Source organism: Mixophyes fleayi, chromosome 2, assembly GCF_038048845.1.
Source record: "Mixophyes fleayi isolate aMixFle1 chromosome 2, aMixFle1.hap1, whole genome shotgun sequence".
Taxonomy (NCBI): domain Eukaryota; kingdom Metazoa; phylum Chordata; class Amphibia; order Anura; family Limnodynastidae; genus Mixophyes; species Mixophyes fleayi.
This window is the reverse complement of record NC_134403.1, coordinates 286557673-286580742: the sequence shown is the minus strand read 5'-3', so window position 1 is coordinate 286580742 and position 23070 is coordinate 286557673. Positions and strand designations below refer to the sequence as shown.

General features: G+C 38.7%; 1 long non-coding RNA gene across 1 annotated transcript in view; it reads left to right on the top strand.

Moving 5' to 3' along the window:
• LOC142139063 (uncharacterized) overlaps positions 1–23070 on the top strand; it is a 71979-nt gene that overhangs the window by 4365 nt on the left and 44544 nt on the right. Inside the window, exon 2 of the long non-coding RNA XR_012688156.1 lies at positions 9073–9191. This is a non-coding gene — a long non-coding RNA (uncharacterized LOC142139063). The remainder of the gene's footprint in view (positions 1–9072; positions 9192–23070) is intronic.

Genomic DNA, 23070 nt, shown 5'->3' with positions numbered 1-23070 from the left:
TTAAAACGTTGAACAATGAAAGTTAGAAATAATAAACTGCTTAAAAAAGTTCAGGAACATTGTTTATTTCGATATGACGAAGTGCATACATTATTTTAAACATATAGAACATGTTACATCCAACATTTCCTGCATAAATGTGAAAATAAATCCAAGATTGATTATATCATGATGAAAATAAAATACAACCTGTTTTTCCCAGTCACAGAAAGCTTAACCCAGGGATCAAAAGTATAAGACACTGGAAATTTACAAGTATTAGTCAGGCTATATGCAACCACTATCACCTAGTAATAAAAGTGACTTCTGCAATTACCAAATCTGCAAACTAATTTATGTTTTAGCTTTAAGTTTTAATACATCACACTGTATGTTATTTACTTCTACACCAAAAGAGATATTATTTTTTATTAAATGTGTTAGTCTATCTACTGCCAGGAAGGTCTAAAAAATACATTAAAAAAACATGTACGGGCTACTTTTGAGTTATTTGTGCAGATTGTACGTGTGATATCAATTTATTGTATTTCAGGGTAAATGCTTTTGTAGGTACATATTATAACGTTTATGAATGACACCCTTCTTGACTGAACCCATCTTAATTGTGCTTTGTATACATTGTAGAACATTGTGATAAACATGGCTGATAGCCAGGTAAGCTATTTTAAACCTGATATATATAAAATGGGTTCAATTAAATAATTTATTTTCTAAAACACATTGTAATGTGTACCTACCACCTGCAGGCAGGATCCCCCTTCTTCTGACCAAATTCCTTCTGAAAAGAAATATCTGCTGCTCTCCCCCTGTGGAATCACATCATGGGTCCTGGAATTCCAGGCCTTTCAATATACTGAGGCCAGCAGTTCCAGTATTTATATTTGTGGAGAGGTCTGGGCCTAGGGTGGCAGAGATACAGGGATGGCATTCTACTCACTTGACACATTATTGTTTTTATTTCAGATTTTGTGTAGATTTTTTACATATCATAAACCATGAATAATGTCTATGTATTTATAGAGGGGATTTAGTAGAGCTTGGGACCACAGAGAGCTACAGCAGTGGAAGGGCCGTGGGCAGACACTGAAAAAGTGGGCAAAAATAAGTAAATCTTGCCCTGTTCAAAGCTAGGAGCCAAATCTATTAGCTAACTCTGGAAGAGAGCAGGGCTTTCTCTCCTGGTCAAATCTGGCCATGAATCAGTTTATAAGGAAGACTCTTGTTGCTGCACACCTGTTACATTTAGTGCACCTTAATATCAAGTACTTAAAATAGCCCATGGGAAATATGAATCTATTTATTTGTTACTAAACTTCACAGCAAAGTTCTGTGTGTGACCCATTGTGGACTATATGAAAGGAAAACCTGGTGGGCAGTGTCAGTTTAGGACACAGAAAATTAAGGGTTGATACATAGAAGAGTTGTTTTGCACCTGTTATATGTTCGGCTGGAACAGCTTGCAGCTAGAAAGTCTGATAAAACAGAGGTCGAGGAACTTTATAATAAATGCAATGTCAGTGCGCACATATGTGATGGACCATGAAGGCAGCATTCAGATATAATATATCACAGAAATGGAGCCCTTGTTTATCAGTAGCAGCTCTGCTTGTGTGTGTAACCTCTTTGGGTACATTAGATCCAATTAGAAATGAAGCTTGCCACTATTTTATTGGCATCATCAACCTGTTGGTGTGCAAGGGAACCTATACTTAAAGGGGAAGGAAGCCCCTGACTGTATATTATTATTATTGCGATTATCCGGGAGACTCAGTAGTAGCACGGCATACATGGCCTTAGAGCAGTGGTCAGGGAACAGGGGTAAATTACCCCAAATGGGGTAAAAATGAAATTCCTGGGGGTAATGCTGCCGATTCACATGCTGTCAGTTGGATTGTAGATCCCTTTAAATGTGAAATTGCTGTTGTACCAGAAGAGCCTCAAGGGTTGGCAGAGGCACTTCTTGAGCTTCGAAGCAATAATGAAGTACGTATTGCATTTGAAAACAAAGCATATCTGTCATATTTATGGATGTTAACAGCTACAACGGCATTCAAAATTGCACATGAGGAGGCAGTGAAAAAATTGCTGCCTTTTGCAACAACCTACCTTTGCGAACAAGGATTTTACACTCTAACGAACATAAAAACAAAGCAGAGAAATCGATTGGACGCTGAAGACTGTATCCAAATTGCTCCGACATCAAAATGCCCCAATATTGATGCTCTTGTATCAAAAATGAAGCAACATCATTTCTCCAAAACCTGAAGGTTTGAAGTTGAAGCTTTCAAAGAAATTTTGAATAGATTTAATAAAATTTTGAATTCCAATAATTAATAATATATGATTTCCTTCCTTTCAAATGAAGGGGATAACGTCGGCGTATCTAAATATATTTTGGGGTAAAAGGTAAAAAAGTTCTCTGACCCCTGACTTAGAGGGTGTCCCAGGGTTGGAAGAGCCCCAGGACACTGACATCCAATCCTATGATACCATCTATGACCATGTATACCTACTGCCGATAGATATTGTGATGCAGCCAGGGTTGTCTGTCCCCTGTAATATATCTAATATTCTAGTGGAATTGTTGGTACATTTATACAATAGGAGAAAATGAGTCTAGAAATTGGAACTCCATGTTCACATCATAGTATCTCCAATGTTTGTAAATTAGTTGTAATGTACGAGTAATACAGTTTGAAAATGATTAAGCAAGACTGGGTAATGCAGTTTTCTTCTACTACAATATATGTATGAACTTCTTTATAACTGATTATATTATCTATTCACTTATTTCCAAACAAGGCTCCTAGAGCTGCCATAGCAAACCTGTCCATTAATGATCATGGGAGGTGCGTCTTGTATTCTCTCGATATGGTTATTGCCTGGACGCCCAACATTTGTGAGAATAATCACCACGATGCATCTATGTTCAGTTTTCCCACCTGAAAATGTTTGAAGTTCACGTGCTGCACGCCTTTTGAGTTAAGAGCCCTGGTTGAACAGCTGCCTAGCCATTGGGTCAGCACTCATGATACAAGGAACTGCTGAGGTACTTGAATTTCACATTTCTGGCTGGAGAATTAACCCTGTGGTGCTGCTAGTCAGGGCAAGGAGGTTTCCCCTCTCACATCTTATATAAGGTTTGTTGAATAGAAGGTGCATCTATCATTTACAAGTAATGTAAAAATCTGATTATGTGCTAAACTGTCTTCCCGTCTGCATGACCAAAAGTGTGTTTTAGTTTTCAAATAATTCATTGTTTAGCAATTTTATGTTTGCCTAACTCATAGTATGTAAGCTGCTTATAGGATTACCAAAATACAGGAATTAACCTCAAATACCAGTGCTGTGCAAAAAAAGTGAAATTTACCCCAGGATGGTGGGATATATGGTAGTGTTTGAAAACAAATCTATGGGCAATTGTATTGCTTTTTATTTTACCTAAATACTGCATATTCTGAGGCCTGCACACATAACATAGTTCTGGTTGTACTACAAATTTAAGGTCCCTTTGGAACATACTCGTATATTGCCGCATGTCTGCTGTGTTCTGCTATGCTGAGTTGAAATGTATGCACTTGCAGTGGAAACAGAATGTAACATTGATCATTATGTTACTGTGTGTTTCCTGCTCCATATGCACAGGCTTATGTGGAAAAGGACAATGCACTAAAGACACTGCATCAATAAGCTCTGTGTTGCATCACATTTTTTCTGCAAATGCAATCAGTTTGGAAAACACCAGAGCAGAATGTGGCTGACACACTGCAATAAGCATGAGCGAGCTGGAATGTGTGGCATCTCTACTTCTGTGCAGACACTAAGCTACTCCTGGGAAGTCCTTCTCCAAACTAGGACTATTTACAAAGTCAGAAGGTAATTATGATCAGATATGTTTTGTGAAACGTTTGTTGTCAGGCATTGTAGTGGATAACATATACACAGTGATGTGTTATCAGATGAAAGAGACAGGACAGACGTTATAGCCTTTGGTACTTAGAACGTAATGCTGAACACACACACATAAATATATTACTGCAGTAACCCAATGAAAAATAAAGCTTGTCGCGTAATTGCAGATAGGACATTGATACATCAACAATGTCAATGCTGAATCTGTAACTGTTACATACGGATGTACATTTCATATTTTCCCATTGCAATCACAACATCGATTAGCAGCACTTAGACTGGTTACAGTTTTCTAATTTTCTTGGGATGGCATTGATCACATAAAAGAAAAACAGTTTACTTCTAGATATTGTCTTTTCACTCTAAGAGATATTGCACTGAATCTGGGTATGCTTCAGATTTCAACATAATTTCTTCACCATAATGCACTTGTGTAGAACAAAAAAACTAACAACATACTTTTATAAAAATAGAAAGAAAATATTACTAAGAGACCAAATCTTACGTTGGTCGACATACTGCAATATCTCTTGATATACAGTTTTCACATTTTGTTCACTCCCTTCTGCTGTGTAGATCTATCATTTGAGGCTTCTTCTACTACATGTATTTCTTGGTGAAGTTACATGTTTACTGCACTTTCCAATGTCTGGAAAATGACTAAGGCAAAACAATCTTGCATTGTATACGATGTCGGCCTTTGGAAATCTTCTTTTGCTGCAAAAAAAAAAAAAAAACAAATACAAAAATAAATGTAAGAAAAATGCAAATGATGCACAAAGGAAATACAGATGATTTGTAAACTCAGTATTCAATATTTGTATTCAAGATAAATATCATTCCTAGCTCTATATTTTAAGTAATAAAAAAAATCATCATCTTAGGTACCATTTATGTAATCAATATTGTTAGTTTACATAGTTCATCTAACTGAACGTGCCATAAATACAGCAAAGTAAAATATATACATGATGATGTTATCAAAGAATACAAGTGAAAATCTATGGGTCTCAGGCCACCTCTGCCTCCATCGTCATCACCAAGACCATCACTGAAATCACCCTCATGATACCTACACCTATTTACTGCCTGATATCATATCATAAGTCACTTTATATGTTAAAATTTATTATACAGATATACTGAGATTATTTAAGAAAACCGCATTATGAAGCACAGGATGGCAGGGAGAAAATGTGTCACTTACAAAGTATGTATAGAAGTTCAGCATGTTTGATTGGCCTTGGCATGGTAAGCAACTGGCGCTCTGCATTGCACCTTTGATGTAAATAAATTCAAACCATCTCTCTCTCTCTCTCTCTCTCTCTCTCTATATATATATATATATATATATATATACACATATATATATATATGTAAGGCATGAGAAGAAAGACCAGCAGATGATGTGATACTGCAGTATTATTGAGTGTGTGTGTTGCTGAGAAATGAGTGAGAGTACAACTAGTATTTAGAAACCCTCTAATCAGGAACATAAGCATGAGTCCAGGGCCGGACTGGCCATCTGGCACTTCTGGCAAATGCCAGAAGGGCCGATGGCAAGATGGGCCGATTCAGCGTCCACAGGCCCGCTCGAGCAGCACCACCTTTCGGTGCTCTGCTCGCCGTTTCATTCATTTCTTCCTAAGCGTCCGCTTGTCAGGGCAGAGGAGAGCCTGACAGGTACATCATAACGGAGACTCTGACCCCCTACTGCGCATGCGCAAACAACGCGACTCTGACCCCTACTGCGCATGCGCAAACATAAACGTGGTCTGGAACTTATGCTAACAGTAGCGTCTTCCCGGGCAGGAGAGGTAGGGAAAACTCACTTTGGGCACATAACACTAGCCAATGGAGAACATCAGAGTCTACAGAAATGTGAGTTTAACCACTTGAGTTAGAGACTTGAACCAAGTTTTAGTACTGTGGCTATGGAGGACTTTCATTTGAATTACCACATATATTGTTTATTATACATAGTTATTTGACTTGCTTGATCCTGCTATATATGAAATTGGACTAGAGTTATTCTGGACAAATTTTGGATACAAACTGGTTATACATTTTTATGGATATGGACTGTGGTGGATTTATGATCACTTTGTGAAAAATCAGCAGGTTTCAGCAGTACTAACAAAGCTATGTGTTGTGACCAGAACTACTATTATTGCAATTGCTATTTTGAGAATTATGCTGATATTTTATTTAATATTTCATATTATGACATTGGAAGTTTATGATTAATTTTCCAAATTGCTGTTTTAGATTTTATTCCTGATTTATATAAAATTGTTTAGCACTTATTGACATTTACATTTACTGACACTGCGCCTTGGGATTATCTAATGGTTTATCTCTAGTGTTTTTCTGGAGTTTTCTGGAATTCTTTCCCTACATCTCTATACTGACAAGAACAGGTGAATTAAAGTTTGAGAAGCAGAGCTAACTTTGCCCAGACAAAGAGTGCAAAGAATTTTTTATGCTCAAGACGGGTAGAAGCGTATCTGGCCCTCTTGCCAAAATAGCTAATATCAGCTGCTATGTGAAGGCCATGAGCACCCAAGGCCAGCATTAAGGACATGCATATCTGGCAATGGAAGAGTAGTAACTGGACCTACTGCTAACATTAGCTTTCCATGTCTCTCCAAGTATGGGTTTTGTGTCTCTACTTCAGAGAAGTTTGAAAAGGATTCTGTAGGGGAACCATTGTAAGGCTTGGCAGAGAGGGGAGGGAGATGTGGAGCAGCAAAAGAGGTAGAAAAGTCTAGCTGCAATATTAAGTATAGATCGAAGAGCGAGATGGGAGCGGGGAAGGCCAGTAAGGAAAAGGTTGCAGTAGTCAAGACCAGAGATCAGTGAGTGGATTGGTGGCATCCTGGGAGAGGAAGGGTCTGATTAGGGATATGTTATAAAAAGCCTTTTAGATATGGACATACAGGTAGGGGATCTATTATTAAGAAACCCATTCTCCGGAAAGAATATAAAGTCAATAACTGCTGCTGTCCATTGATAACCGAATAAACACAGACATCATCATGTATATCCTCATACAGGTTCTCCAAAGGGGCTGGGTACGTATTAACGAACCTGAAAATTCCAACAGGCTTTAGTCCTTTAAGTCCTTTTTAATAGGACCGAATGCACAAAAAAAAAAGAAATGACCCCCTGCTGTGTATTCAAGCTAAAAAGATGTGTTGGTTTGGATGCATGGGTCTTCCTTTCTTCAGAAGAGTGACAGAAACAAATTTCCTCCATAATCTCATAATAAATCAATACATGACCAAATGCATTTACTCTCCTACCGCCTAATACCGAGACTTAACCTTTTCTGGCACTGCACGGCGGTTGCTAACCGGCGCCACAGCGCCCATATATCAAATATATACATTTAAATTAATAAACATTCACTTTAATATATTTTTACATCCCCTAGCACTGGGGTATTAATTCTCCTGTCGCTGGAGCACATTCCAAGATGGACCTGGCCACAGAGGCCCTTTAAAAACAATGTGCAACTGTTTCAATGCCACACCAGCGTGCAACAATATTGTGCATGGAGCTCACAGCAGGTGGGCCTGTGTGCTTTAAATGCCAGGGCTGATTTTTAATCCCAGTCCGGCCCTGCATGAGTCCATCTGCTTTCAGGTGGGTTTAAGAAAATTGTACTTTTGCTTATAATACTAGGAGAATTGGGGTTCAGTCTCGGTTAGTACTTCATCTGGACATGGGCTTATGGGGCTGTAAATAGTGGAGTTGTATATAGTGGGTATGTGGCTGTTAATGTTATCTTCCCCTTAACCCTGTCAACTATGGTATTATAAAACATCAGATTTCTGAGTAAAGGCAGTGTGGGCATAAATAATAATAATAATAATAATAATAATAATGATAATAACAATAATAATAATAATAATAATAATAATAATAATAATAATAACAACACAACAATTAATTGTGATATTCAATAAGATGTGCTATACAATTTGTTGGGGAAAAAAGTTATATTCATGTATTACATGAAAGGGCCTAGATGCTGACTACTGGGCTAGGACACTAAATAAAGAGTATAATTAAAACCTTAATTAAATAAAGAGAAAGTGATGTCAGCTTATAGCGCATGACATTGTAAAAAAAACTTAAGCATAATGGGAGACAAGTGGATATATTTTAATTAAATGTTTGCAGGAAATATTTGTACATTATAACATACACTCAATTTATGTAGATAGACATCAATCTATCAGTCATTTGAACATGAAAGACACATGAGTGTGGCTGTTTTAAGAAGTCAAATTGTGCTACATCTGTCAATATGACATTACCAAATACAAAAGATCATTTTAATACGATGTGCTTTGGTATGATAAAACAGTGGCCTAGTGGTTAGCACTTCTGCCTCACAGCACTGGGGTCATGAGTTTGATTCCTGACTATAGCCTTATCTGTGTGGAGTTTGTATGTTCTCCCTATGTTTGCGTGGGTTTCCTCCGGGTGCTCCAGTTTCGCCCCACACTCTAAAAACATACTGGTAGGTTAATTGGCTGCTAACAAAATTGATCCTAGTCTGTCTGTGTATGTGTGTGTATTAGGGAATTTAGACTATAAGCTCCAATGGGGCAGGGACTGATGTGAATGAGTTCTCTGTACAGTGCTGCGGAATTAGTGGCGCTATATAAATAACTGATTATGATGATGATTGTGGGAGTGTGCACATTAATGCAAAATCTTACCAAACGGTTGTTTATCGTGTGAGTGGCACGATAATTGGATGAAAATCCTGTTGTGTGAACCCAGCTTAAGCTGTTTCCTCACTGATAACTGTAAATACAAAATCTGAAGGAAAGCTTCCCACAGATCAGTCCTGGATGCTGACACCATGTTATTCTATTTACTGCACCACATGATCTATGTTCATATAACTAAAATATAAAACATAAGATATGCACTAGAATCACATGGATGCAAAAGCCAATCATTAAGTGAATGCACAACCAGAGACCATTGCTTTTTATATACCACATGTTTGAACCATAAAATGTTCCAAAACTCTTATGATGCCAACTCCTGCCTGCTCTCCTGGGTCTTTAATAACAAGCGAGACAGCATCCATATTGACACCATAACACTTACTTGCTTTGCAAACTTGTATTTCAACAGTTGTTTGCTGTTCTGATAACCACTTGTTTCAAACATGGGCAGTAACATAGAGCACATCAGTGCCGGATCATTGGGGACTTCAGAGGAACCCCCCAGACGGAGCGAGCACCGGGCTCCAAGTAAGTGAGCTCTGTATTTTACCTTATCATACTGAATTCTACCCAAACCTAAATTTTAAGTTTTAGCTGGAATTCAGTAAAGTACTACACCTGCCACTTATCCACATAAAAATGTGCTGTCATGTGCTGAAAAATGAACTCTTCCTACATAATAATCGTGGCCACAGACTGTAAAATATGAAGTTTGCTGTATTTCTTTTAAACTTTTGGCTGTCCTCTTCTATAAACAGCTAGACTAATGAAGTGCATGGAGGAGCTATGGGAAAGCACTCGTTCCCAAACTTTGCATGGTGTTTGTGGATCTCCAGTTATATCACACATAAGGAGTCGGTAATCAGGAATTCCTGATTTCTTTTGCAATGGACTATTTGAAAGTATTGACTTAAAATAATGCTATCTTTATAATATTACATGAGAAGTTAATTATATAAACTCAATTAGGTTATTCCAGTTTTTGTGACTAACCTAATAGCAGAATTCTTCTGAATTGTCCACCATGCTATTCAATCATTTGCTATGTTAAAGCTGTTCCTCTAGTATATAGTATAGTGCTCTTCCACCTAACAGGTTCTGGGGGGTAATCTCGATGACTGCTTGTGATTGATTCCCCTGCTCAAATAACCCCCTCCAACACCAGGGGGTAAATGTATCAAGCTGAGAGTTTTTCGGCGGGTTTGAAAAACCAATCAGATTCTTGCCATCATTTATTTAGTACATTCTACAAAATGATAGCTAGAATCTGATTGGTTGCTATAGGCAACATCTCCACTGAAAAACTCTCAGCTTGATACATTTACCCCCAGGTCTGGTTACCGCTAGTGTGAGGAAGATGAACAGTGTGGGGTCCCCCAGAAAACGCTACAAGCAACAGCATTCTATGACAGGCCAATCATACAAATAACTGTTATAGAGGTAGTAAGCCCTGGCCTGTTCAGCACAAAGGTGAATCCCCTAGGGAATTCAAGTCCGCAAAAAATGTCATCATTTCCAAGAAAAAACAGCCCTGTTCTGTGGCCTTCTCCCAACACCCCTGGGTGTGGGACCTGTAGTGCCACATAATACAGTACTATTATGTAAACACACAAACACTGAGTAAAAATGTCAACTGAAATAACAACTCATCCTTCCTTCATTGTCCTACTCGTTGCATGCCTAAATCCTTGCAGATCTTTCTGTCTTGTTTATTCCTTCTTCTTTTCTTCTCCATTAATACAATGGTTAATAAGAAAAATACCCTCATAGACCACGCAGTATTTACTTTCCGGGTTCCTTTCTCCAAGTAACCAATCAGAGCTTCCTCTGATTGGCTAGAGCGTTAAAACGCTGCTCTGATTGGGTATGATTGAACATCATTGTATCAATGTATCAGACCAGTCTATGAGCTCTGGTGCTCGTGTCATTTTTGAGTTTTTTGAGCGCATAGGTTTGTAGAGAAGCAGTAAAATCTGGTGCACTTTTCCAAAGTCCATCCACTTATAAATTGATCACCATTGCTTTAATTTAACCTTTACATTTTTCTACAAAAAATGTTCAGTTTAGATTAATTTTTGTCTTATGTGTCACTTTTGTGTATGAAGATTCGTTTTGTGCATTTGGCCAAAGTGCTTCTCTTTAGTGCAAATGGAAGGTGCAAAAAATGTTCCATTAAAATGATAAGGTGAGACCCAATCTCAGCCAGCTCAGAGCTAGATTAAAGTGTCTGTATGTCCTTCCATAAAGCAGAAAATGTACCCTGCCCACACCTTTATCTCACTTTGTTCTGAAATATTAAATCCATACTTGCCCACTGTTTGAACTTCCCCTCCTGGAGCTCCTGGACGGAAGGCCCAAAGGGCAAGTGCTGGGGCATGATGAGGTGATTGGCATCATCACAGCCCTGCCCTGCAATGACGCAAATCACATCATTGCGCAGTAGGGTGAGCCATGATGACGTGATCCGAGTCATCAAGCCCAGCGGAGGCTGGTTCTGATGATGCAAATCATGCCATCAAGGTCAGGACTACCCAAAATTCGGCAAGTATGACTACATTTTATTTTTGCATTGTTTCACAAAACTAGGCACCCTGTTGAGCCAACCCCTTACTCACAAGGAACACTTTATATCCGCCTAACACCTCTTATTGGCCAATGCAAAGTTCTGCTCCTCCCCAAACTCAGCCGTCTTCCTCCGCAAAGCCATGCATTCTGCCTCTGCCTTTTTTTTCTACTAGTAAATGAATATTCTGTTGCCAAAAACCTATAAAACCAGAGATGGGTCTGTCAGCTTAATGACAAACTGTTGCAATTAGCTTAGCTGTAACACAAATTCCTTACAAAGAGTGCCTCAGCTATGTAAGCACTATTAACAAATTAACAAGCTATAGACTGTCTACATGTCACTAAATGAAGGTTTAGAGACTCCACTGACTAAATGTCCTTTATGAAAATGCATGACCTTGATGCAAAAACCATTCTGTTGTGACATCATGCTTCTATATTTATGCAATTGTGCCCATTTGTGTGGGGAAACACTTCAAGATGACTATGGAAATGTAAAATGTGCTCCTGATGGCATGAGATGTATGAATCGGTGTGCTCTTTCTTGAATGGGGACTAGGATGCAGGCATGTGTCTTGTATTGCGCCCACATATAAAAACAAGATTTTGTGTTGCGGGAAATTTAAGGTGAGCTTCTCGGGGGTATATTTACTAAACAGCGGGTCTGAAAAAGTGGAGATGCTGCCTATAGCAACCAATCAGATTCTAGCTGTCATTTATTTATTACATTCTACAAAATTACAGCTAGAATCTGATTGGTTGCTATAGACAACATCTCCACTTTTTCAAACCCGCAGTTTAGTAAATATACCCCTTAGAGTGAAAAATACCAATGTAATAAAAACATCAGTAAGGACAAATATGATATATGAAATAAAGACAGCCAGAATGTTACCTTACTGTTTTTATTTAAAGCAATAAGGGCCTATCTATGAAGCCCTAAACCATGCGGAAGCCTGTTTTTCTGCTTGGTTTAGGCATTTTTAAGTAAAATTATAATTTTCAAGAAAAGACTGTATGTATTACCCAATATTGTTTTATTAATGTTTGTTACAAATTGTAAAGTGCTACGGCGCTGGCACTGTATAAATAAATGTTGATGATAATGATGAGGATGAGATATATATATATATATATATATATATATATATCCTGCATTAGGCAAATTACTGCATTGACCACAGTCCCCATAATAGTCAATGGGGACTGCAGTCTGGGCAATTTGATCAAGTTCCAAAAAAGCTTAGCTTGTCGGAACTTGTCCACAGTAGCTAGTGTCATCTGAAGATGGCATTAGCCATTGCATCCTATAGGGAGAGCATTGCGGTAGAGGGATCTTCGGATCCCTCACCGCAGCTTACCTGCTCCACCCTCCAGTAACTTTCTCTGCGCATGCGTGACCAAAGCCATGTTGTGACAGTGACCGGAGGCGAGAGACAGACAACAGTTTGAAGGTAATGCTTACTAAAAATTATCTGTCATCGTGATGACAGATGACAATTAACGGGCAAAACTCAGTTATTTAATAAATGGAAACTTAGTAATTATTGAATTGATGTATTTACTTTTTCTGGCATGCGCATTACCATCAAGTACCACAATCAAACGGCACTGCGCAGAAGCAGTAAGTGTGCACCTATGTATGTCATACTTGCCAACTCTCCAGGAATGTCCGAGAGACTCCCGCATTTCGGGTGAGTCTCACGGACTCCCGGGAAAGTATGCCAATCTCGCGCATCTGCCCACTTCACTAGGAAGTGGGCAGAATTAGGTCCAAAATGCAGCGAGACCGAAAATCACAGCATTTGGCCCCAAATGACGTAATTTTCGGAGCACCGCCCCCCGCACGCTCACCTCCCCCGGAAGGCTCCCGAACGCAAAGTACAAAAAATTGGTAAGTATGATGTATGTGCATACTGTGGAATTGAAAAATGTGTTCCCAGGTCCTCATTTACAGTTAGGAGCAAATTCAACTAAAGGGTGCAAATTTGCCCCAGGATAAAGCATAGAGAAGTGCAAGGGGTGTAATTTATTTTTGCATGCAGGGAAACACTTCCTTCTTTTACATGTAGCAAACAAATATAGGGCATGTAACACTGAGGTCTAGAATTGAGCTAGGATGCGCCTAAGCTGCAGTTCAAAATGTTTTTTTCTAGGTGAAATATTGCAATTGCTATTGGTTTGCCAAAATATATTTTTGCGGACAAAAAAAATAAATATAGATGTACTCAGATAAAAAAGAGGTACATATTATGTATTACGTTTTACATTTTGTGTGTTAAATAAGAAGAGGAACGCCAAGTTATAAAAAGTAGCACCTGTTATTTGTAAGTGGGGTAGGCCCAAGTCCTTGTAAAGATATGCAGTATACATATTTTTTTAAAATGTTATGTAATTCCAGCTGTGCATGTGAAAATCCACTTGTGATAAAGTTTGGTAGTATTGCCACCTAGTGGCTAAATTAATTATTTCACCCGTATTGTTAATACAATATGGAGCCTCAATTATTTATTTATTAACATTGATATAGTGCAAGCGTACTCCTCTGGGAACAAACAGTAGTTAAACAAGTCTGGGTATTAACAAACAGATACATAGATATGGGGGCCCTGCTCTCAAGTTTAAAAACTGTAGGTATAAATAATCTATAGATATATTATCTAGATATAGACTTGAAGGTAAAAAATGTGTCTGCACACTTCTGTTGTTACATCTGTATTTTGAGTTGCACATATCTTAAGATACAGGATCTGTATCTTAAAATAGAGAATAATGGTTGAAAGATACACTAGTCCTCATTATCAACATTTCTGCTGTATAGATGCACCGGGAGCAAAGATGTGATTGAATAGCGCCAGAAAGAAGTTGATAATTATGATAAAGAAAGAAAGCATTTTGTTTTCTTTATGTGTGTGCCAATCCACTAAAAGCAATAGCCAGAATCAGCTATAAACAGCCTGGGGTCAATTCCCGTTACACTAGGAGGAACCCAGGGTACTGGGCAAGTGGTGCAGGTATGGCACCAGTGTGGGTACACGTTTTCATAACCAGTGGGAATAATGGCAGAATATTATAAAAATAACAGCTGATACAGTGGGCGGGGAAGTGTCAGAAAGCTCAAAGTTATGGTACTTTAATTTGATAAATAATATGATTTTCTAAGTATAATAAATCTTTTCTTAAGCACATGGACAACGCTGCAAAAGCGGTACTACCCATCCACAGATTTTCTGTCCCTGGCTTAAGGGAATGGTATCATCATCATCATCATCATCACCATTTATTTATATAGCGCCACTAGTTCTGTAGCACTGTACAGAGAACTCACTCACAACAGTCCCTGCCCCATTGGGGCTTGCAGTCTAAATTTCCTAACACACACACAGACACACACACACACACACAGACTAGGGTCAATTTGTTAGCAGCCAATTCACCTACCAGTATGTTTTTGGAGTGTGGGAGGAAACCGGAGCACCCGGAGGAAAACCACGCAAACACAGGGAGAACGTACAAACTCCTCATAGATAAGGCCATGGTCGGGAATTGAACTCATGACCCCAGTTAGACAGAAGTGCTAACCACTACACCACCGTGCTGCCCAATAATAGACTAAATATTTATGTGGACATGGAAGAAGACATTAGACTGTCTTTCACAGATCACCACTCAGAGTTTTTCACTACCTGGATTCATTGGGTAGAATACAAGGAATCTGATCATTATAAACCACATCTTAATTAGCAGACTTTCTACCACTTGGTTGGCCTCTTTAATTGAATGGCTTTCTTGGAGAAACTTAAGTCAACTCTCCTTCCTTAACCCTGCCTCGACCTACTTCCTCACATCCTCCCTTCTATTACTTACCCTTACATTGTCTCCCCATTCTCTCATGTTACCTGGCTCCCCCACTTTGTTATTTAAATCCGAGGGTGTGACCTATGACATCATTGTCATAGGTTGCACACTTCTTATTGTTGCCTTGCTGACTAGGACCATGCCTGGATTCAGGTATATTCATATTCTGAAGATTATAATGTCATCATACTGTTATTGGAGATGTAAAATGTAATAGATGTGCCTATATACTATATTATTTGTGATTTTTAATAAAAAAGATTCTACAGAAAAAGTAGAGATACAACAACAATGGAGCCCATGTTAAATTGTTAACCAAAACTAGGCTAAAAAGGCAGGGATTGGCACATTATAATACATACTTGCCCACTCTCTCAGAATGTCCGGGAGACTCCCGAATTCCGGGTAGGTCTCCCGGACTCCCGGGAGAACAAGCAAGTCTCCCACATCCTGCCCATCGGAGTCAAAATGACGCGATTCATGGGGAATTGTGTCATTTTGGCCCCACCCTCCGTGACAAATGACAATTGACAATTTCATTGTGTGATCGGGGCCAAAATTACTAAAATCATCCTGCCCTCCCCCATTTATTTATTAACATTGATATAGTGCAAGCGTACTCCTCTGGGAACAAACAGTAGTTAAACAAGTCTGGGTATTAACAAACAGATACATAGATATGGGGGCCCTGCTCTCAAGTTTAAAAACTGTAGGTATAAATAATCTATAGATATATTATCTAGATATAGACTTGAAGGTAAAAAATTTGTCTGCACACTTCCATTGTTACATCTGTATTTTGAGTTGCACATATCTTAAGATACAGGATCTGTATCTTAAAATAGAGAATAATGGTTGAAAGATACACTAGTCCTCATTATCAACATTTCTGCTGTATAGATGCACCTGGAGCAAAGATGTGATTGAATAGCGCCAGAAACAAGTTGATAATTATGATAAAGAAAGAAAGCATTTTGTTTTCTTTATGTGTGTGCCAATCCACTAAAAGCAATAGCCAGAATCAGCTATAAACAGCCTGGGGTCAATTCCCATTACATTAGGAGGAACCCAGGGTACTGGGCAAGTGGTGCAGGTATGGCACCAGTGTGGGTACACGTTTTCATAACCAGTGGGAATAATGGCAGAATATTATAAAAATAACAGCTGATACAGTGGGCGGGGAAGTGTCAGAAAGCTCAGAGTTCTGGTACTTTAATTTGATAAATAATATGATTTTCTAAGTATAATAAATCTTTTCTTAAGCACATGGACAACGCTGCAAAAGCGGTACTACCCATCCACAGATTTTCTGTCCCTGGCTTAAGGGAATGGTATCATCATCATCATCATCATCACCATTTATTTATATAGCGCCACTAATTCTGTAGCACTGTACAGAGAACTCACTCACAACAGTCCCTGCCCCATTGGGGCTTGCAGTCTAAATTTCCTAACACACACACAGACACACACACACACACACACACACACACACACACACACACACACACACACACAGACTAGGGTCAATTTGTTAGCAGCCAATTCACCTACCAGTATGTTTTTGGAGTGTGGGAGGAAACCGGAGCACCCGGAGGAAACCCACGCAAACACAGGGAGAACGTACAAACTCCTCATAGATAAGGCCATGGTCGGGAATTGAACTCATGACCCCAGTTAGACAGAAGTGCTAACCACTACACCACCGTGCTGCCCAATAATAGACTAAATATTTATGTGGACATGGAAGAAGACATTAGACTGTCTTCCACAGATCACCACTCAGAGTTTGTCACTACCTGGATTCATTGGGTAGAATACAAGGAATCTGATCATTATAAACCACATCCTAATTAGCAGACTTTCTACCACTTGGTTGGCCTCTTTTATTTTATGGCTTTCTTGGAGAAACTTACGTACATTCTCCTTCCTTAACCCTGCCTCGACCTACTCCCTCACATCCTCCCTTCTATTACTTACCCTTTCATTGTCTCCCCATTCTCTCATGTTACCTGGCTCCCCCACTTTGTTATTTAAATCCGAGGGTGTGACCTATGACATCATTGTCATAGGTTGCACACTTCTTATTGTTGCCTTGCTGACTAGGACCATGCCTGGATTCAGGTATATTCATATTCTGAAGATTATAATGTCATCATACTGTTATTGGAGATGTAAAATGTAATAGATGTGCCTATATACTATATTATTTGTGATTTTTAATAAAAAAGATTCTACAGAAAAAGTAGAGATACAACAACAATGGAGCCCATGTTAAATTGTTAACCAAAACTAGGCTAAAAAGGCAGGGATTGGCACATTATAATACATACTTGCCCACTCTCTCAGAATGTCCGGGAGACTCCCGAATTCCAGGTAGGTCTCCCGGACTCCCGGGAGAACAAGCAAGTCTCCCACATCCTGCCCATCGGAGTCAAAATGACGCGATTCATGGGGAATCGTGTCATTTTGGCCCCACCCTCCGTGACAAATGACAATTTCATTGTGTGATCGGGGCCAAAATTACTAAAATCATCCTGCCCTCCCACCACACCCCCTCTCCAGCTACATAAAGTTGGCAAGTATGCTATAATATGGAAAGCCACAGAGTAGGATCCCCTTGTCATAATGTAAATTAGACCCATTGTGTTTAGCACAAAGCTATAGCATGTATGTGGGGCTGGGGGCACACGGTTTGTTTTTTTCCAAGAGACTTGTAGGCTTCTCCAGGCACCCCTGGCCTCCGAATGCTGGGGTAATGGTAAAATATCATGACCTGGGAATAAAAACTTTACCACCACAATGGTCCCAGTATAATGAGATCAGGGTCACTAAAAACTACTCCTTTAACACTAATATGTGATAAATTAGTAAATAAAAAAGATAAGGGTTAAATATGTATTTAAATAAAGACTTTCAGAAATTGCTGTAATGAGAAATTTTGGAGCAGCAATGTATTAAAGGTGGACACATCCTTTTAACCCTTTCAGTGGTGACCACAATGTTTCCTTACTTACTAACAGACTCCAGTCATATTTTGTGTCTTGTCAAGACAAGTGCATATAAATGGAACAGCTGTTATGTAGATTCCACTATAATGTTAACAGTGGTATTGTGAAGGCCTAGAACAGGCTGCATTTTTACTAATGACATTCATTTTAATTGAAATACACTGCAGTACAAAACGTACAACTTGATTGAAAGTAGATAAGTTACATTGGCTCCATCTAGAGTTCAAATTAAATACACATTGAAGGTCATTTATAAAGCAAGCAATAGGGTCGAAGCTCTAAGACCAATCTCACGGCCCATATCTGCAGAAATGTAGAGTGATCATTGCTGTTTTTTCATTAAACTGTGACTCAAATAAGCATAGTTAACAAAGTCTTTTAAAAGCTCCTTTTTAAAAAAAATGTAATGCTGTGGTCGAAGTAGAAATGTAGAAGTGGAGGTATGGAAAATGTAAGTGAATGGAATTTGATAATTTTACAATGAGGGCAGTAGGAGAAGTGACGGTATGGCATACCACCATATACTAGCCCACTTCCACCACTGATGTAATGTTTGTTTGCCAAGTGTTGTATCTCCCATAAGGCAAATAGAAATTATCCCCCCATAAAGAAAGGTGTCGTATTATCTCACTTGGTACAGTTCTAGGGGCATAATAGAGTAGGTTCTCCCCTCATCCTGCTCCACTGACAAATTACCTATAAACTCTACTGTCAGTGTATTAGCAGTGCAGTGTCAGCATGAGTAAGTACAGACAGGGAAATACTTCCTCCCCATCTCTGGTACTTCTATTTGTGCTGTTTATCAGTGCACTACTAATGGTTTATGGAGGAAGCATAGGTGATTTGTCTCACATCTGTTCCCTCTGACTAAAGAGTGTGTGTTAACTGGGCAGAAGGAAGGGTGGAGTGATTCTTGGAGGAGGGAAACTCATTGATTCAAGAAACTTCTGACCTTCATTTAGTCCTTAATTACCAGTACTTTCGTGTTGTGGAATCATTATGTCTGCAATATCTATTGTTATACTCAGTGCTTTTTTTTGTAAGAAAATCGGTGCCGGAACTGACATCACGCAGTCAATCACTGTACACACACCCACACACGTTAGTTGTGTAACAAAACATAACAGTCGCCGCCCGCAGTAAGCACTCAGCACGCGACCACACGACCAATCACAAGCTGAGCAGCGCCACAAGCGGAGTAGTGTCATTACAACCAGCGCGGATGAAGTACACATGCATCCAAGGGCAGGCTAGGCTGGGGGGCATCCCCCCCCTGGGCTGGTCCCATAGTGGGCTACCTTGGGCTGGGTCACTGGACCACCTGCATTTTTTTTTCTGTTAAAATAGGCTGCTAAGTCGAGTATTGCCCCCCGGCTAAAATTTGCCGGCCCTTCCCTGCATGCATCGGACTCGACACACAAGCAGCCCGCATGCACCGTTTTAATGATTTTGCTGCCGACCTGCTACGCTGGACAGGGCGATTCAAGTCCACCTGGACCAAACATGTTCAAAAGTTACTTTTAAAACTTGGAAAATCCGTCGAAAAAAGGTGCCGGAACTCAGTTCCAGTGAGTTCTATGACAAAAAAAAGCACTGATTATACTACTTACACTCAGTCCAGGGATAAGTTGTAAATATTGCCTGCACTTTTGCTAAATGCGGGGAATAAAAGACAGAATCCCTAAATACCCTGCAGCTTTCTGTTATCTTTAAAACTGTTTTTTGGAAACCATTTTTGGTTGTTCATATATAATCTTCTTTAAAATAATATAATTATTGATGAAATTTACTAGCGTCCGAATTTATGCAGACATTTGTCTACATATCTAATTGTTTTGTATAATCATTTAATCCTTACACAACTCAGGAAAGTAAGAGGCCAGTAGACCTGACATTGTTTTAATGGTCATGCTTTTATATTACAATGTTAACTATATTGGTTTACAAGCACAAAATAATGAATTATAGTTTGCACTAAAGCAAAGAAAGTAACTGGATACTGCACGCATGATGACAAGCCTTCTGCATGACTAAAAAGCTCTTTTGCACCCACCAAAACATGCACTGATGATGACATTTGCTACTCATTCATATATCCAGACCACTAAATAAATCTTCTACCAATCTGAGTGCTCAATTAGGTGCACAACTGCCACAATATTGCTAATTGTAGGGAATGCCAAACTTGGCCAGTCAACCTAAGAAAACAAGAACCTTTTTTCAACTATCACAATTACTTACAGAATGTCCAAGCAGACTCTATGAAAAATCTTTCCCTCACAATTACAAAAAAAATTGTCTCATCTTATAGTGATGGCCTTTGCCACTGCTGCTTCTGTAAAGTCCTCCCCCCCCCCCCCCCACACACACACTACCTCTCAGTTTTGTAGATATTGTTTTGTTTTCTCTTTATTGTCTTACTTAAAATGATTATATATCATGCTTGAAAAAGTGAAGAAAAAATGTGTACAATTCAATGCTTCGTACACTTTATTATATGTCTGATGTACTGGGAATCACTGCATTGGAGTGATGATGATGCAAATGTGATGCAACCAATGAAGGAAAAATGATTATCTTTAATATTTTATACCAGAGGTTGACAAAGATAAGAATATCTTTCACTGCTGCTTATTTGTATTAACACTTAGAAATATATATAAAAACATACGTACTGTGAATATATGTATAATAGGCAATGAAATATACTTATTTTTGTCAACTGTCATTAATCATCAAAGATAATAAAATCTTTTACAACGCCCATGTTAGAAGATACCTAATCCATGCAAGAGATAAAAGAAAAGGTTCTCTTATGTATACAGTGTTTAACCACATGAAAGAATGACTCCCTCTAGAAAAGTAGAACCCCAATATATTAGTCTAGAGGTATAGGGGCCTATTTATTAAACCATTTTTCCATGTAAAATCCCCCACCACAAATTTAAATGTAGTTGAAAGTTATGAACATTGCATAGATGTACACCTTTCAAACCGTAACGAAGGGTCTTAAGGCGAGCTCAGGTGGAACTTTGCATTTCTGTTTGTATTGCAGTGCAGTCCCCATAAAAGTGTATGGGGACTGCTCCATAACACTATTTATCAACTTCTGAAAATGCTAGATTTTCGGAATCTTTTCATGTTGATATACGCTCGCGTACATTTACGTATTTTAAACTTTCACCTGTCAGCTCTGCTCTGAAGAGCAGAGCTGGACAGCGCATGTGTGAAGGGATCATGTGATCCCTCCCTGTCACATGATTCAAGTTCGTTGTTCAGTGCTGTACAGTAGGGTTCTCTGTGCGCATGCCCGAGATTTTTGCAGTTGGTGCATGCACACAATGATTGAAAGGAGTAAAGAAGATCACAATCATGATCGCATTGAGAAGAGGCAGTGGTAAGTTTTTTACGTCACAGGAACAGCAGTTTATTGGAACTGCTTTTCCTGTGTAGTTTTTTTTGATAAATATGAAAGATAATTCAATCCTTATCTATGCAATAAGGATTGAAAACTATCTTTCATAAAAATGCAGACATTAGTAAATAGGCGCCATAGTAGGAATTTTGACCCTCAGGTATTCTGCAGCTACTGTTTTTTCATGTAGCACACAAATATCAACTTTAAATTTCAGTGTACAGATAAGCTATCAAGTATTTGTGTGCTACATGAAAAAACAGTCAGTATTTAACTTATGTGCAAAACAGAAAACTAGTTTGCACCCCTTGCATTGTAACATGGTTTTGTCCAGGAGACTGAAATAAGAATCCTCTTCATTTAAAATCCTTAATGAATCAGGCCCGTCATTTTGTTCACAAATTCTTCATTTCAGCAATGTATTTTTCACACCCACAGCGTGGACAATTGGAAAGGCGCACACATACTTGTGTTGAGTTCCTTATATGGAAACCCTATATGTGCTCTTGCTGTCTAGACATACGGCAATGGGGGGCATTTTGAATCAAATATTCATTCAAATAGATGATTTTATGGCTCCAATAAGAACAACCCCCAAAATGACTCCATAAGGTTTTTTTATTTTTTTTTGTATTTGGTGCTAAGGTATTTATTGGTACTAGAGGGTGTATATATTAAATGGCAATAGGGCTTCGTCTAATACAACAAGGGAAATTGCTGGCAATAGGAGGCGACCCCTACCGCTGGTAAGGCACAGCATAGGGAAGCCTATTTAAGAAGGATTGCTGCATTACAAGTATTGTTACAATCCTTCTTGTAAATTAACCAATCTGGAACAGTATTGAGATTTTAATGATACATTGTGGCGATAGTTGATTTTCTATTTCTATGTGCTTAAAATGGAAATTATAAAATTGTTTTGGCAAATCCTTCATTTCAGAGATGCCTTGTTTTACACACACTTGAGCAACTGGAGAAACACATTATACTTCATATTTAGCTAGTTCTGCCAAGTATGGGGTAGGACATCTGTGCTTTATATATTGTCTGTGGTTGTTATAAGGACCAGGAACGAATGTGCAAACATTTAACAACTACTCACATTTACAGTTCTACATCATTAAATTATTTTGAAAAACATATACTATAAAATATAATACAGTTTTAGTGTATTTTTTTCCCCACATGTACAGGGACCATAGATATTTTGTGACAGAATATAAGCAATAGCAAATGCAGGCAGGAATTAATTCAGCCATTCCTTTTGAGGATTAAAAGCTAATATTTGTGTGCTGTTAAGGAATAGGGAGCAGCTGTAAGCCCAACAGGAGTTTCAGTGTCATAAACTATCCTGGATAGTAATCAGCTTTCAAATGTTAAAATAAACCAAAAAACGTGATTGTGTTAGAAGTGAAAAATAAAAGAGCCAGATAAATAATGTAATGATGTGTGATTCTGAAGGATGCCTTTATGCACAGGCCAGGATGTGGAGGACAGTGAGGCAATGATATGTTGATTCTTGTTTTATCCCTTTTGGAGTGCCCTTTGCCTTTCTATT